This window comes from Ranitomeya variabilis, chromosome 1 (assembly GCF_051348905.1).
Source record: "Ranitomeya variabilis isolate aRanVar5 chromosome 1, aRanVar5.hap1, whole genome shotgun sequence".
Lineage (NCBI taxonomy): Eukaryota > Metazoa > Chordata > Amphibia > Anura > Dendrobatidae > Ranitomeya > Ranitomeya variabilis.
The window spans coordinates 931,146,402-931,158,527 of record NC_135232.1 but is presented as its reverse complement, the minus strand read 5'-3'; positions in this window follow the sequence as shown (position 1 = coordinate 931,158,527).

Genomic DNA, 12,126 nt, shown 5'->3' with positions numbered 1-12,126 from the left:
AGACACGAATTGGGTCCCTCTGTCAGAAACGATATTCTCAGGAATACCATGCAAACGAACAACATTTTGAAAAAACAGAGGAACCAACTCGGAAGAAGAAGGCAACTTGGGCAGAGGAACCAAATGGACCATCTTAGAGAAACGGTCACACACCACCCAGATGACAGACATCTTCTGAGAAACAGGCAGATCTGAAATAAAATCCATCGAGATGTGCGTCCAAGGCCTCTTAGGAATAGGCAAGGGCAACAACAATCCACTAGCCAGAGAACAACAAGGCTTGGCCCGAGCACAAACGTCACAAGACTGCACAAAGCCTCGCACATCTCGTGACAGGGAAGGCCACCAGAAGGACCTTGCCACCAAATCCCTGGTACCAAAAATGCCAGGATGACCTGCCAACGCAGAAGAATGAACCTCAGAGATGACTCTACTGGTCCAATCATCAGGAACAAACAGTTTATCAGGTGGGCAACGATCAGGTCTATCCGCCTGAAACTCCTGCAAGGCCCGCCGCAGGTCTGGAGAAACGGCTGACAATACCACTCCATCCTTAAGGATACCTGTGGGCTCAGAGTTACCAGGTGAGTCAGGCTCAAAACTCCTAGAAAGGGCATCCGCCTTAACATTCTTAGAACCCGGTAGGTATGACACCACAAAATTAAACCGAGAGAAAAATAATGACCAGCGCGCCTGTCTAGGATTCAGGCGCCTGGCGGTCTCAAGATAAATCAAATTTTTGTGGTCAGTCAATACCACCACCTGATGTCTGGCCCCCTCAAGCCAATGGCGCCACTCCTCAAAAGCCCACTTCATGGCCAAAAGCTCCCGATTCCCAACATCATAATTCCGCTCAGCGGGCGAAAATTTACGGGAAAAGAAGGCACAAGGCCTCATCACGGAGCAGTCAGAACTTTTCTGCGACAACACTGCCCCAGCTCCGATCTCAGAAGCGTCGACCTCAACCTGAAAAGGTAGAGCAACATCAGGCTGACGCAACACAGGGGCAGAGGAAAAACGGCGCTTAAGCTCCCGAAAGGCCTCCACAGCATCAGGGGACCAATCAGCAACATCAGCACCCTTCTTAGTCAAATCGGTCAATGGCTTAGCAATATCCGAAAAACCAGCAATAAATCGACGATAAAAGTCAGCAAAGCCCAAAAATTTCTGAAGACTCTTAAGAGAAGAGGGCTGCGTCCAATCACAAATAGCTTGAACCTTGACAGGATCCATTTCAATGGAAGAGGGGGAAAAAATATATCCCAAAAAGGAAATCCTCTGTACCCCAAAAACACACTTAGAACCCTTCACACACAAAGAATTAGACCGCAAAACCTGAAAAACCCTCCTGACTTGCTGGACATGAGAGTCCCAGTCATCCGAAAAAATCAGAATATCATCCAGATACACAATCATAAATTTATCCAAATAATCGCGAAAAATATCATGCATAAAGGACTGGAAAACTGACGGAGCATTAGAAAGACCAAAAGGCATCACTAAATACTCAAAGTGGCCCTCGGGCGTATTAAATGCGGTTTTCCACTCATCCCCCTGCCTGATTCGCACCAAATTATACGCCCCACGAAGGTCAATCTTAGAGAACCACTTGGCCCCCTTTATGCGAGCAAACAAATCAGTCAGCAACGGCAATGGGTATTGATATTTAACAGTGATTTTATTCAAAAGCCGATAATCAATACATGGTCTCAAAGAGCCGTCTTTTTTTGACACAAAGAAAAAACCGGCTCCTAAGGGAGATGACGATGGACGAATATGTCCCTTTTCCAAGGACTCCTTTATATATTCTCGCATAGCAGCATGTTCAGGCACAGACAGATTAAATAAACGACCCTTTGGGTATTTACTACCCGGGATTAAATCTATGGCACAATCGCACTCTCGGTGCGGAGGTAACGAACCAAGCTTGGATTCTTCAAAGACGTCACGATAGTCAGACAGGAACTCAGGAATTTCAGAGGGAATAGATGATGAAATGGAAACCACAGGTACATCCCCATGAGCCCCCTTACATCCCCAGCTCAACACAGACATAGCTCTCCAGTCGAGGACTGGGTTGTGAGATTGCAGCCAAGGCAATCCTAGCACCAAATCATCATGTAGATTATACAGCACCAGAAAGCGAATAATCTCCTGGTGACCCGGATTAATACGCATAGTTACTTGTGTCCAGTATTGTGGTTTATTATTAGCCAATGGGGTGGAGTCAATCCCCTTCAGAGGAATAGGAGTCTCCAAAGGCTCTAAATCATACCCACAGCGTTTGGCAAAGGACCAATCCATAAGACTCAAAGCGGCGCCAGAGTCGACATAGGCGTCCGTGGTAATAGATGACAAAGAGCAAATCAGGGTCACAGATAGAATAAACTTAGACGGTAAGGTGCAAATGGAAACAGATTTACCAAGTTTTTTAGTGCGCTTAGAGCATGCTGATATAACATGAGTAGAATCACCACAATAGAAACACAACCCATTTTTCCGTCTAAAATTCTGCCGCTCGCTTCGGGACAGAAATCTATCACACTGCATACTCTCTGGCGATTTCTCAGTGGACACCGCCAGATGGTGCACTGGTTTGTGCTCCCGCAAACGCCTATCGATCTGAATAGCCATTGTCATGGACTCATTCAGACCCGCAGGCACAGGGAACCCCACCATAACATCCTTAATGGCATCAGAGAGACCCTCTCTGAAAGTCGCCGCCAGGGCGCACTCATTCCACTGAGTAAGCACAGACCATTTACGGAATCTTTGGCAGTAAATTTCCGCTTCATCTTGCCCCTGAGATAGGGACATCAAAGTTTTTTCTGCCTGAAGCTCCAAATGAGGTTCGTCATAAAGCAACCCCAAAAGGAGACAGAGGCCCCCCACATGTATTGGCGGTGAATTAAGATGAAATAACAAACGTAGTATGAAAATAGGTTTAGCAAATTTGAGGTCCACTTACTACATAGCAGAAGACAGAAAGGACACTTTCATGGTCAGCTGAAAACCCTAATCAAAAACACCATCCAGAAATTACTTTAAAACTCTGGCATTAACTCATAACACCAGAGTGGCAATTCCTGTTCACAAGAAATTTCCTGAAGAAAACCGGAAATTTTCTGCAAGAAATCCGCATTTTTTTTTTTGCGTTTTTTTTCCGTTTTTTTCGCGTTTTTTTAGCATTCTGCAAGCGTAATTAGCTTGCAGAATGCTAAAGTTTTCCAAGCGATCTGTAGCATCGCTTGGAAAACTGACTGACAAGTTGGTCACACTTGTCAAACATACTGTTTGACAAGTGTGACCAACTTTTTACTATAGATGCAGCTTATGCCGCATCTATAGTAAAAGATAGAATGTTTAAAAATAATAAAAAAAATAAAAAAATGCTTATACTCACCCAGACATCTCCTCACCGGCGTCCGTTCCTCTTCCTAGCTGGTCTGTGCGCACAGGACCTTCCGTGACGTCACGGTCACGTGAGCGGTCACATGACCGCTCACGACTAGTGTTGAGCGATACCGTCCGATACTTGAAAGTATCGGTATCGGAAAGTATCGGCCGATACCGGCAAAGTATCGGATCCAATCCGATACCGATACCCGATACCAATACAAGTCAATGGGACTCAAGTATCGGACGGTATTCCTGATGGTTCCCTGTCATGATCTCAATGGCAAGAGATCATAGCATAAGCATATATAGGAACTAGCTCTTGGAAGATGGGAACTGAGCTGACCATGAACTAAACCTAACACACAACTAGCAGTGGCCGGGTAGCATGCCTACGTTGATTCTAGATGCCCAGCACCAGCCGGAGGACTAAATAATGCTAGCAGAGGAAAATATTAGTCCTAGCTCACCTCTAGAGAAATACCCCAAAAGGAGACAGAGGCCCCCCACATGTATTGGCGGTGAATTAAGATGAAATAACAAACGTAGTATGAAAATAGGTTTAGCAAATTTGAGGTCCACTTACTACATAGCAGAAGACAGAAAGGACACTTTCATGGTCAGCTGAAAACCCTAATCAAAAACACCATCCAGAAATTACTTTAAAACTCTGGCATTAACTCATAACACCAGAGTGGCAATTCCTGTTCACAAGAGCTTTCCAGACACAGTAACGAAACTACAGCTGTGAACTGGAACCAAAATGCAAAAACAAACATGGACAAGAGTCCAACTTATCTAGTAGTTGTCTAGGAGCAGGAACAAGCACAGAGAGGCTTCTGATAACATTGTTGACCGGCAAGCAACTAACAGAGCAGCAAGGTTATATAGCGACTCCCACATCTTGATGGGAACAGGTGAACAGAGAAGATGAAGACACCAGTTCAATTCCACCAGTAGCCACCGGGGGAGCCCAGAATCCAAATTCACAACAGTTCCCAGGGTCTGAAGGAGAGGAAACTCTCCTTCAGGCCCTGGGATCCATATAAATGTGTAAAAGAAAGAATTAAAATAAAAAATATCGCTATACTCACCTGTCCGACGCAGCCTGGACCTCAGCGAGGGAACCTGCAGCGTTGTTTGTTTAAAATTTGCGCTTTTACTTGGTTACGTGAAGTCCCGGCTTGTGATTGGTCAGGGCGGCCATGTTGCCGGGACGCGGACCAATCACAGCAAGCCGTGACGAAATTACGTCACGGCTTGCTGTGATTGGTCCGCGTTCCGGCAACATGGCCGCCATTAACCAATCACAAGCCGTGACGTCACAGGAGGCTGGACACGCGCGCTTTTTAAAAAGCGCGCGTGTCCAGCCTCCAGTGACGTCCCGGCTTATGATTGGTCACGGCGCCATGTTGCCGGGACGCGGACCAATCACAGCAAGCCGTGACGAAATTACGTCACGGCTTGCTGTGATTGGTCCGCGTCCCGGCAACATGGCCGCCATTAACCAATCACAAGCCGTGACGTCACGGGAGGCTGGACACGCGCGCTTTTTAAAATGGGCGCGTGTCCAGCCTCCGGTGACGTCCCGGCTTGTGATTGGTTGCGCCGCGGTCAACCAATCACAAGCCGGGAGGCTGGACACGCGCCCATTTTAAAATGTGCGCGTGTCCAGCCTCCCGTGACGTCACGGCTTGTGATTGGTTGCGTCTCCCATTTGACTGCGACGCAACCAATCACAAAGCCGGGACGTAATTTTAAAATCCTTAAGGACCTGAAATTACGTCACGGCTTGCTGTGATTGGTTGTGTCGCCCATGTGACTGCGACGCAACCAATCACAACGCCGGAACGTAATTTTAAAATCCTGAAGGACCTGAAATTACGTCACGGCTTGCTGTGATTGGTTGCGTCCCGGTCACATGGGCGGCACGCAACCAATCACAAGCCGGGACTCACGTAAAGGAAAGAAAAGCGCGAATTTTAAACAAAGAACGCTGCCGCTTCCCTCGGTAAGGTGCAGGCTGCGTCGGAGAGGTGAGTATAGCAATATTTTTTTTATTTTAATTCTCTCTTTTACACATTTTTACATTAATGTTGTTTCGATACCGATACCCGATATCACAAAAATATCGGATCTCGGTATCGGAATTCCGATACAGCAAGTATCGGCCGATACCCGATACTTGCAGTATCGGAATGCTCAACACTACTCACGACCAATCACAGGACAGTGACGTCATCGGCAAGGTCCTTCAGCGTACAGGAACCGAAGCGACAGCATGCAGTGGAGACGGGAAGACATCGAGGGTGAGTATAGGACTATTTTTTATTTTAATTCTTATTTTTTGACCACTTATATGGTGCCCAGTCCGTGGAGGAGAGTCTCCTCTCCTCCACCCTGGGTACCAACCGCACATAATCTGCTTACTTCCCGCATCGTGGGCACAGCCCCGTGCGGGAAGTAAGCAGATCAATGGACCCCTAGGTGTGCGGAATCCCCTGCAATTCTGCATTTTAATGAACATGTTGCTTTTTTTTCCGCGATGTGATTTTTTCGCGGAAAAAAAGGCTACATTTGCACAAAAAATGCGGAATACACTTAAAATAATAGGAGGCATATGTAAGCGTTTTTTTCGCGTTTTTATCACGTTTTTATAGCGAAAAAACGCAAAAAAACCGCGAAAAATACTTAACGTGTGCACATGGCCTAAGGCATACTAGCGCGTTGATCTCATTGCACTGGAGAAGCCGCGACTGTATTAACTGCACCAATAAATGCTTAGTTTTTTTTTTAATTACCTGCTTGCTGGAGGATCTGTTTTTCTTTCCATACTGTTACTAAAACAATCATTGTAAGCAAACAAAACCTCTGCGCTTGATAAGAGAGGCATTGCGAAATCTGGGGTTTAACCTCTACCTCATGTTATGTGCAAATTGCAGATTATAGCATAATTACAGATTATTGCAAACATTTGCCTACAGATTCCTCTTAATATGCAACCAACCAAAATCTGGCTAAGGGATAACAGAAGAATACAAGTGGTAACAATAGCTTTGTTTAAGTAGTGTCTTCTGGTCTAATACTGGATTATAACCACAATGAAATGTAGTATTAAACAAAAACAATTTTTTTTTAACATGCTCACTTTTTAAGGTAGAAGAGAAGAAAGAAAGAGTGATATAGATATAGGATAGAGGAAATTAGAGGGGAGATTAACCCCTTTTTGACATGTGATGTACTATCCCGTTGAGGTGGGGTGGGCCCGTATGCCCACCGACGGGATAGTACGTCATAGCGATTAGCAGCGCTCACGAGGGGAGCATGACCGATCCCAGCCAGGTGTCAGATGACTATCGCAGCTGACATCCGGCACTATCAAACAAGATCACAGTGTTCCTGGGGCAGAGGTAAGCATCGCACAGGGAGGGGGCTCTGTCATGATTCCCAATGGCAGGGACATCTGACATAGTGCATTGCAAAGTGTCAGATCAGCGATCTTACACTATAACATGATGCCCCCTCCCGGGGCAATGTTATAGCGTAAAAAAAAATATTCAGATGTGTAAAAAAAAAAATCCTAAATAAAAAATATATATATATTGTTCCCATAAATACATTTCTTTATCTAAAAAATAATAATAATAAAAAAAATCACATATTTAGTATCGCCGCGTCCGTAATGACCCAACCTATAAAACTGTCCCACTAGTTAACCCCTTCAGTGAACACCATAAAAAAAGAGGCAAAAAACGCTTTATTATCATACCGCTGAACAAAAAGTGGAATAACACACGATCAAAAAGACGCATATAAATAACCATGGTACAGCTTAAAACGTCATCTTTTCTTGCAAAAAACGAGCCACTATAAAGTATCATCAGTGAAAAAATAAAAAAGTTATAGTCCTCAGAATAAAGCGATGCAAAAATAATTATAAAACATTAAAAATTATATAAATGAGGTATCGCTGTAATCGTTCTGACCCGCAGAATAAAACTGCTTTATCCATTTTACCAAACACACAATGGTATAAACGCCCCCCCAAAATAAATTCATGAATAGCTGGTTTTTGGTCATTCTACTTCACAAAAATCAGAATAAAAAGCGATCAAAAAAAGTCACGTGCCCAAAAATGTTACCAATAAAAACGTCAACTCGTACCGCAAAAAACAAGACGTCACATGACTCTGTGGACCAAAATATTGAAAATTATAGCTCTCAAAATGTGGTAACGCAAAAAATATTTTTTGCAATAAAAAGCGTCTTTTAGTGTGTGACAGCTGCTGATCATAAAAATCTGCTAAAAACCCCGCTATAAATAGTAAATCAAACCCCCCTTCATCACCCCCTTAGTTAGGGAAAAATATTATTTCCATTTTCCCATTAGGGTTAGGGTTAGAGCCAGGGCTAGGGTTAGGGCTAGGGTTAGGGTTAGTGTTTGGATTACATTTACGGTTGGGATTAGGGTTAGGGGTGTGTCAGAGTTAGGGGTGTGGTTAGGGTTATGGTTGGGATTAGGGTTAGGGGTGTGTTGGAGTTAGGGGTGTGGTTAGGGTTGGGATTAGGGTTAGGGGTGTGTTGGGGTTAGGGGTGTGGTTGGGATTAGGGTTAGGGGTGTGTTTTGGTTAGGGTTTTAGTTAGAATTGGGAGTTTCCACTGTTTAGGTACATCAGGGCTCTCCAAATGCAATATGGTGTCTTATCTCAATTCCAGTCAATTTTGCATTGAAAAGTCAAACGGCGCTCCTTCCCTTCCGAGCGCTGCCATGCGCCCAAACAGTGGTTTACTCCCACATATGGGGTATCAGCGTACTCAGGACAAATTGCACAACAACTTTTGGGGTCCAATTTCTTCTCTTACCCTTGGGAAAATAAAAAATTGGGGGCAAAAAAATCATTTTTGTGAAAAAATATGATTTTTTATTTTTATGGCTCTGCAGTATAAACTTCCATGAAGCACTGTGTTGGTCAAAGTGCTCACCACACATCTAGATAAGTTCCTTAGTGGGTTAAGTTTCCAAAATGGTGTCACTTGTGGGGGGTTTCAATGTTTAGGCACATCAGGGGCTCTCCAAACGCAACATGGCGTCCCATCTCAATTCCAGTCAATTTTGCATTGAAAAAGTCAAATGGCGCTCCTTCCCTTCCGAGCTCTGCCTTGCACCTAAACAGTGGTTTACCCCCACATAGGGGGTATCGGTGTACTCAGGAAAAATTGTACAACAACTTTTGTGGTCCAATTTCTCCTGTTACCCTTGGTAAAATAAAACAAATTGGAGCTGAAATTTTTGGTGAAAAAAAGTTAAATGTTCATTGTTTTTAAACATTCCAAAAATTCCTGTGAAACATCTGAAGGGTTAATAAACTTCTTGAATGTGGTTTTAAGCACCTTGAGGGGTGCAGTTTTTTAGAATGATGTCACACTTGGTTATTTACTATCATATAGACCCCTCAAAATGACTTCAAATGTGATGCGATCCTTAAACAAAATGGTGTTGTAAAAATGAGAAATTACTGGTCAACTTTTACCCCTTATAACTCCCTAACAAAAAAAAAAATGTGTTCCAAAGTTGTGCTGATGTAAAGTAGACATGTGGGAAATGTTACTTATTAAGTATTTAGTGTGACATATCTCTGTGATTTAAGGGCAAAAAAAATCAAATTTGGAAAATTGCAAAAATTTCAAAACTTTTGCCAAATTTCCATTTTTTTCACAAATAAACGCAGGTAATATCAAATAAATTTTACCACTATCATGAATTACAATATGTCACGAGAAAACCATGTCAGAATAACTGGGATCCGTTGAAGCGTTCCAGAGTTATAACCTCATAAAAGGACAGTGGTCAGAATTGTAAAAATTGGCCTGGTCATTAACATGCAAACCACCCTTGGGGGTGAAGGGGTTAAAGGGTAAAGGTACCGTTACACTAAGCAATGCTTCAGTGATATAGACAATGATCCAACCTAAACTAGATCGCTGGAGCATCGCTGTTAGGTCGCTGTAGAGACGTCAAACACAGCAGCTCCAGAACGATGCAGGAGCGATCCAGTGACGTAACGGCGACTCACTTATCATTCACGCTCCATGTAAAAACATTGCTGACATCGTTGCTTTTGCTGTCAAACATGACGATACACGCCGATCTAGTGACCAAATAAAGTTCTGGACTTCTAGCTCTGACCAGCGATATAACAGCGGGATCCAGATCGCTGCTGCGTGTCAAACTCAACGAGATCGCTATCCAGGACACGGCAACGTCACGGATCGTTGTCGTTCTTGTTGGAAAGTTGTTTAGTGTGAAGGTACCTTTACTCACCTAACTAAGTTGTGCATGCTACAACTCCATTATATGCCCATAGATTATACAGTAGCTTCTCTGGCATTTGAATAGTATGGGCCTAACAGAAAAAGGGATAGATTTTTAATTTATAGCATCTTCTGGAAAGCCTAGAGTTCAAAGATTAGAAAATAGTTTTAAATTAGAGTTTCCCAGCTGCAACCATTTTTCCCAAGAAATCGATTTGTGGCAAATAAATTGTGATTCTATAAAGACTCTTGTTACCCTAAAAATATGTGCATATAATTCTGAAGTCTCCTAGGACTATAATAAAACTTTTTGATCTTTATCTTATATATCTGCCAAGGAAAAAGCGGATGCTAACCAAAAGTCTGCTAGTCAACACACTGCAGTATCAAACTTTATAGGCTATTTTAGCTGTGAAAATGGTCCTAAAATTATCCATTCTGGAGGAAAATGCCTGAATGCTGGTGTTTATTCATAAGCAGTGAAAACAGAAGAAGATTTGACTTTTTCTTTAGGGGTGGAGCTTGGTATTGTAGCGTCACATCAGGAAAGCAAGCATTTGCTGCAGGCCACTGTATTCTGTTGGCTTGTATGGATGTGATATCGGACTATTACAACAAGGGAGTGGGGTAACAATTCATTTTTTAATGTGCATGCACTTTGTGAGGTAAGTATTAGCTGTCATACTTCGTGAATTTAGAAAAACAAAACACAATTTGCTCATCTCACAAGTCAGTTGCAAAATTTGGACAAAGGAGTGCTAACCTGCCTCTCTTGTTGGCAGTGCGTGATTTATAAAAAAAATGCAGGTATTAAGCTGCTCTATATGTTTTACTTTCAATTAGATTGGAACCTTAGTCAGATGGATTTACTATATGTATTGCGTAACTTCACAATGCATCAAAAAGTGCCTCTTGTTTTCCATTGGGATGTCATGCCAGAAAATTCCTCAGACAACAAGTAATAACCTCACGGATAGCATGCCAAGTTGGTTTGAAAATTTTGTTTCCACTATTTCCTAATTTGCATATAATTAACATGTCTATCCTGTGATTTTTTACCGTATGTCTTGTTTTTCCTTAGTAATGCAATTACTATATTGAGAAACAAATATATATATATATATATATATATATATATATATATATATATATATATATATATATATGTATATATATATATATAGTATCCCTAATCCTAAGACATTGAGTATGGTCATGCAGTACATCTTAACTGAAAAAATAACTAGAATGCCACTGGAAACACTCTTAATAATTAAAAAATGTGGATGGTGAAATGTAATTAACTGGACAGTCCAAGATGTGATAAATAAGTTGATATTGCACAAATCATGCAAGCATTAGGAACTATGTTTTTGGAAAATTTATTTAACTATTAAAACTATAGTTGAATTGTGATAGCTGTAAAGAGCAAAGAAGAGCACATTTGCATTTTACTTTTATGTTGTACCATTAAATACGCTTGTTTATTTTAATACCTTAATTCTACAAACAAGGCTACATATCTCCCTTGAGAACTGTACTTAATTACAACACACATTTTTATTTTCTTTCATCAAATTTTTATTTATTTCCCAATTGTAAATGGTTGCATTAAATCAGTTCTGTTCTCCTCCTACAGACGCTTTATTTAATTGTTCTACTAAAAGTAAATACGTTTTCATGTGCACAGTATCAAGTCTAGATTTCCCAAAAAATAAGCATTTTTTTTACACCATATACAAATGTATATGCATATGTAATACAATTCACACAAAATCTACATTATGAAAGTGCAGTTATCTAAAATGTTAAAGTAATTATGATGCATGTTTTAGTCCAAAGTAAGAATTGGATTTAAGAAAGTATAAAAGAAAAATAATATTTTCTTGACCCCTTCCTGACATTCTCAGTACCTGTACATCATGATCAGGAAGTAATTCCTGACCAATGCAGTACTTGTACGTCATGGCATTCACCCGTGCACAAGGGGTTGCGCGTCGGCAATTGCCGCCGGATGTCAGTCGATTCTGACAACTTTTACAATGTTACACATCTCTTGAAACTTGGCTAAAGAAGTGGGTGACAAATTGGGTTTTGCTAGCTGAGCAAATAGGTCTAAGACAAACTTCCAAATTGTGACTTTTTAAAAAGTTACAAAAAGTAAACAAATCTCACTCCAGTAGGATGTTGGCAAAATGAATTATTTCTAAAGATGCAGCAAATGTATCAAACTGTGTTATTTCTAAAAATATGCCAAATTTATTAAACTTTATGGCAAATTTTGATGAAAATAAAAGCAGCTACAAGCATATCTGACTTTAAAAAATAAATGCTCCACATGTCTTTAGCACGTAATTAAATAAACAAATATCACTCTTTCTTGATGATAGGATAACAGGAGTCAGAAAAGTGGAGCAG